Genomic DNA, 6,549 nt, shown 5'->3' on the forward strand with positions numbered 1-6,549 from the left:
ACCCTCAAAATATGTAACCTCAATTCCAAGGAAGAAATTTAGCTGACTAGGGTCCTTCATTGCAAACTCATCTCCAAGTGCAATATTTATATCTTGGATGTATGTAAGGGAACTTTCTATAATTACTATATCATCTACATGCAGAAAAAGAAGGATATACCTTTCTTACCATGAATAACAAACAATGATGAGTTTGATCTACTGCACTTCAATTCAAGATAAAGTAAGTATAGGCTAGATCTGTCAAACCAGGCAAAGGGTGCCTGTTTAAGGCCATACAAAGCTTTCTTTAGAAAGCACACATGACGTGGATATTGAGGATCAATGAATTCTGGTGGTTGTGTCATATAGACTTCTTCCTAGAGATGTCCATGAAGAAATGTATTCTTAACATCAATCAGTCTAATGGGCCAGTGTAAGCTGACAACTACTGATAATACTAATCTTATTGTTGTATCTTTGGCAACAAGATTGAAGGTGTATTCAAAGTCAATTTCTTCAAGTTGAGAATACCCCTTGGCTATCAGTCTGGCTTTATGTTTGTCTATAGAGCCATCTTATTTGAGCTTAGTTTTGAATACCCACATTAATCTAACCATATTTATTTCAGTAGTTTTAGGCACCAAAATCTATATTTGATTTTGATGCAGTATATCTCCTTCTTGAATCATCTTGACAAGTCACTTTCTAGTTGTATGCCTTGTGGACTAGGTGTTGAGGTTGTGTGTCTAGAGTCTTGATCTACTATACTCTCATGACCTTCTGAGATACATTTCTTATATATCATCATCAATGTGATCATGATTCTATATCTAATAGTACATCATCTTGTTCAGTAGCATCAATCAATTATGGAAAACTAGTTACCACTTCTAATAGAGTAGGTAACAACATTTCCCTTGGATTGATAACATCAACTACTTTGAGGGCCTAGTAATCACCTTGAAGTGTTATCATGCACATCAGAAAAAGACATGGGAAGGTAGCAAAGTGAGTAAGATTAGTTGATGGAAGAAAAAACCCTACCCGTCACCTATCTTCTCTCTCAGTAGAGGTGATCCCACAAAATAGCCACTGGCCGGAATGGTCGAACCGAATTGGGGACAACCCCCTCCGGTAACCCAAAACACAACCAATAATTTAAACACACAACCTACAATACTACATACAACCTCTAAGACTAATATTCAGAATCAAACATATGCCAATTTCTTCAAGCCCACAAGTTTGGATACAGATATTGCCAAAATCCCAGCAAAACAAATCTCATACATCAATGGGGAGCCTTTTATTGCTTGGAAATTCAATAAGATACAACATATGATTGAAAAGGAGAAACTACAATATGCAGTGGTAGGTAAGTTTTTATATGACAACATTAATATTAAAGAACTAAGGAGAGTAATTCCAATACAGTGTGGAATTAAAAGAGTACCAATCAGAGGAGTACTTGATGAAAGACATACTATGATTCGTCTAAACTTTCTGGAAGACTATGTTAAAATGATGTCTACCCCTATCTACTATCTAAAAGTACATGACAGATATTGCCAAATGAGATCTTTCATATAGAATCCATGGTTCAATCCAAAGGAAGAGACCTCATGTGCAGTAGCATGTTAAGGTGTGTTTTCCTACTATAGAAGGAGGTCTAGGTGTTAGATCATTACATGATGTGGCATTAGCACTCTTTTGTAATCTCTGATGGAACTTTAGGACAAAACCTACCTTATGGAGTGAGTATATGACCAACAAGTATTGTAGGAAAAAGAATACTATAGTGTTGCAATGGAAACAGGGGTCACAAACTTGGAAAAGAATGCTAGAAGCTAGGAACTTAATAGAACATCAAATTTGGTGGCAAGTTAGGAAAGGGGACTCACATTTCTGGTTTGACAATTGGACTGGATTGAGAGCTTTATACTATGTAAATTCAGGGAATACTTATGATGCAAGAATTCACAATGTTAAAGAAATGATAGTACAAATGAGGTGGAATAAGGAAACATTGATGAAAGTACTTTCTAAAGACATTGTTGACCATATAACACAGAATGTAACCACACCCAAGGAAGAAAGCGACCTTGATATACCATGGTGGATTCTAGACACAAGTTGAGAATTTACTATTAAATCAACTTGGGATTTTATTATGTCAAGGGGACCACAACTAGATATTTATAGGTTCATATGGATAAAGGGGTTGCCTTTTAAAATTTCCTTCTTTCTGTGGAGATGCTGGAAATGCAAAATTCATACTGATGATGTTTTAAAGAAGATGAACTTTAATTTGGTGTATAAGTGTTGGTGTTGTATAAATCCTAGAAAGGAGACTATGTACCATCTTTTCCTAACATCTGATACAGCTAAAGGACTTGGTCCTTTTTTTGCAAGGCTGCAGGAATAAGCATGGAGGGAGTACAACTACAACAGTTAATTGTGAACTGGTGGAAGGCACCAATAACAAATAGATTGAAACAAGTATATGCTGCAGTGCCATCAATTATAATGTGGGAACTTTGGAAGAGAAGAAATGGTATTAAGCATGAGCATAGGAAGATTAATAGTTCTGTTATTTATCTAGTCTTAATCTCTATTCAAAGACTAGTACTATACAGAAATCCATCAATTACAACTATCCCTGCTGAATGGAAAAATTTGGTACAAATGCTAGAGAGAGGCAAGGCAAGAGTGAAGGTAACACAAGTTATATGGAATTTACCCCTACTTGGTTGGTGTGCTTGCAACACAGATGGTGCTTCTAGAGGTAACCCAGGGAGGAGTACCTATTGTTTTTGTGTGAGAAATGCAGAAGGGAATCTAATATATGATAAGGCTGAGGAAATTGGTTATGCCACCAATATAGAAGCAGAAATTGTGGCTCTTTTGGAAGCCTTGAAGTACTGTAAGCAACAGGGATTAAATAACATCATTTTTTAGATAGATTCCCAAACTATTCAAAAAAAATTGATTGGAGAATGGAAACCTCCATGGAATATTGCAGTTTGGGTAGAAGAGGTGGAGGAATATAAGAAGGATTTGGATGTTATTTTCAAACATACCCTAAGGGAAGCTAATAAATTAGCTGATGCTCTAGCAAATTATGCCTTAGATGAAGGTCCCCTGCAGTGTTAATTGTTCAAGGAGTTGAAAGTGCAGATGAGAAGAATTTTAAATAGTGACAAGAGTCAAATTCCTTATCTAAGAATTAAGAAATGCTAAAGGAGAGGGACGAGAAAGGAAAAGGGATACTAGAAGAAAAACAAATCCTGGAGGAGGAGAATGAGGTTGGTTACTTCACTAACTGTTTGTTTATTTTGCAGGTCTACACAAAAAAGTCCAAACAATACAGAGAAGTGGCAACAAAACACCTGAAAAATAATAAATTAGCTACTGGACGACAATCCAAGTACAAAAAGAACAAAAATAATGGAGAACAAATAGAGATAGTATAGGTCTACTTTGTGGTATTAGTATCAAGGATACTCAATCAAAGGGATACACACTATACCTATTTGTATCAATGTCAAGGAAGACATTTGTGAATCAGAAATCACCAGGTCTCTTCATCATCTTTCAACAGTATGAGGAGAAGAGAACAAATACAGAAAAAGAAAGAAGACGAGGAACATTGTAACACCCCAATTTATTTTTAAGAATTTTTTTTTTTTTTTAAGTTATATTTTTGGATGATCTGACTTCAAGAGGACATAACCCTATCAAAATTTGAAAATTTGGGAAAACTCATAAAATGAAAGTTGTAGATAATTGTAAGGCAGAAGGGTCAAGATGGACAGAAAATTTGGTCCAACCCGATTCCAAATCGGGTCAGCCCATATTTCTTACCATGTAAGAGATAAGTTCAGCCTTATCTCTTTCCTTTCATTCAACATACTTCCAGAACACCATAGAAATATAGAGAGATAGAGAGAGAGTGAATTAAAAGCCATTTTTGACCCAAATTCGAGTCCCGATTTTCGAAGCTCGTGAAGAGAAAAACGTTGCACGTTGTGTTGTCTTCATTTTGAGCTAAAAATCAGAGAAGAAGGAGTGTATTAAGGTGGTTGACTTATACTTCAAGGTAGGATTTAGTTGTTGTTTTTCCTTATTATCAAACTTGTTTAGAGATTTAACGGATTAGAACGGAGAAAATAGTGTTATAAACTTGTTTGTTGCTTTGTTGGAATTTATGGATTAGGGGATGTTTTGGTTGGATTAAATGGGTGGAATTAGTTAAGTTATGAAGTAGAATGATTGTTTATATTGTTGTTGATGCTCTTGATAAGTTGTTGTTGTCGAAATTGGGGGAATAAACTTTGGTTGCAAACCCGTTTTTGGTTGGGACTGCTGTTAGTAATTGTAGTATAACTCCTTGTGTAAAACTTAGTTTTAAGTGATTAAAGATGTTTTGGAAATCTATTTCATAGGGTTATAACTTTTATTTAGGATCCAAAATCCAGTTTTGCTTTTATTGACTCGAAAAAGGGTGATGAAGTACAGGGGAGGTGCTGCCCAGATTTTGGTCTAAAAATCTTACATGGACTGCTGTGGGTATTTTGAGCATATCTTGTTGTACATAATTGCTGTAGGGGTGATTCAAAGTTGTATATGACCCTAAGACATATAGCTATAACTTTCTTTGAGGACACAAAGCCTAATTATCCCATTTACCCCTTCGAAACTGAGCAGCAATACAAGACAATAGTGCTGCCCAGAATTTCCGTTTTGATACTTTGGGTTGATTTTCAGTAATTTTATGTTTAGTTTCGATATGCTGGAACTTTTAAACTTAAGTAGATATTTGATTGTGTATTTAAGGTGTATATTCTCTTATACAAGCTAAGAGGAACTGTTTGACGAAGTAGATTTTGGTTGATCTATGACATAGAGAAATTGAACTCCGCGAGTGGTGGTAGAACTTGTTGTATGCTAAAACGCCAAGGTTCGTGTATAAACTTGAACTTGAAATATTTTATTTTTCAGAAATTTAAAGTATTTTATTGGGTTGTTTCCTTACTCCTTGTTTTGTATTTTTGTATGACTATTATCTCAAGTATTGCAAAACTTTCATTGAATCGCCCACTTGTACGAATTGCTTGATCATTTTGCATTCTTGTTGGGAATTTGTCCTTCTTGTTACGGTGACTTGTCATCGATATTGGAATGCCTCTCGATTCAGATCTTGCCCATCTTGACTTTGGATTTACATTTCGTCTTGACGATGGATTTTCGTCCATTTTTTAGTACGAGTGAAAATCCACTTTCAACATGGTCTTTGATCTTCTTGATATTGGGTGACGACCCTTCTTGATATGGACACTTCTTGATTTTGGGGCTTCGGTCCGTCTTGATATTGATTGTGCTTAGTGTGAAGGCATGACGTACATATGGGGTGAAATTGATTATTTGACTACTCTTTTGAATTAAATTATAAGCATTCTTGGTACTTAAGCCTTTGAATATTAGTATTGATATTTTGAAACTCTCTAAGATTTGTATTTGATACTTGATATACTTGTTCACTTGGACTTAATGCTACCTTATTGAACCGCTTATGATGAAAAGGGAAATTTAGAATTTTTAATGGCTCTAATCCAAAGGTTATACACCACTAAGCTTTATGCTTAGCGATAGTTGTTTCCTATCGTAGGTGATATGCAAGGCGGGATATGAAGATGGTCATGTGGAGTAGACTTTTTGGGAGCTCTTTTGAAGATCACATATGCATATACATCTAGTTTTTGTATATTATTTTGGGGACTTGTACATGATACATGTGTGGCACTTATTTATGAAATTTTGAAGGCTTGTAACTTAAACCAAGTGACTAATTTTGTTATTTTAGAGTGTGCTTTTAACTCAAGTAATGCAATGTACTAGGTTATATTTTGACTTGTCATTATGCACGAAGGAAGATAATATTTTTGTGATAATTACTTATTTGAAGTTTTGTGTATTTTATGGACCTGCAGTATTGTTGAATTGGAAATCATTTTTTTAAAAATAAAACTCATATATCTTATTTCAATAAGTTTTTTTTTAGGGTAAAATAATAGAAATAATTAGTTTTTGTTTCGTAAGTGGTATTCTCCTAAAAGGGGATGCTACAAGAGTTGCATCTCCTCACTAAAATTCAAGACACCAAACACACATGCAGAGCAAAGATTCATAAAATTTCAGTTTGATCAGGTCCGAATCAGAAAGAAACCACCAAATCACATGGTCTCTTCATCATTTTCAACAGAAAAAGGAGAAAATCACAAAGACAGAAAATGAAAGAAGACGAAGGGTCATCTTCTAACTAAAATTCAAGAAATCAAATACATATGCAGAGCAAAAAAGCACAAAATCAGTTAGAACAGGTGTGAATCAGAAAGAGGCCATCATTCTTATGGCCTCTTCATCATCTTCACAAGGATGGAGATGATAGAGAAGAAGACATAGAGCAATGCGGGTTTCAATTAGGAAAGTAGTGGGTAGGTGAATTGCTTTTTTTATCCCTTTGTTTTTACCTACGTGTAACTCTTTTACAAAATAATAAAAAGCCCA

At 34.9% G+C, this 6,549-nt stretch overlaps 1 long non-coding RNA gene across 2 annotated transcripts; it reads left to right on the forward strand.

Moving 5' to 3' along the window:
* Nucleotides 1-3,906: 3,906 nt before the first annotated feature.
* On the forward strand, nt 3,907-5,899 carry LOC129900535 (uncharacterized). 2 transcript variants are annotated; one of them, XR_008769645.1, is made up of 3 exons: nt 3,907-4,081; nt 4,819-4,942; nt 5,651-5,899. It is a non-coding gene; the product is annotated as an uncharacterized LOC129900535 (long non-coding RNA). The 2 variants fall into 2 exon arrangements; XR_008769646.1 differs by lacking the exon at nt 4,819-4,942.
* The last annotated feature ends 650 nt before the right edge of the window (nt 5,900-6,549 follow it).

Source organism: Solanum dulcamara, chromosome 8 (assembly GCF_947179165.1).
Source record: "Solanum dulcamara chromosome 8, daSolDulc1.2, whole genome shotgun sequence".
Taxonomy (NCBI): domain Eukaryota; kingdom Viridiplantae; phylum Streptophyta; class Magnoliopsida; order Solanales; family Solanaceae; genus Solanum; species Solanum dulcamara.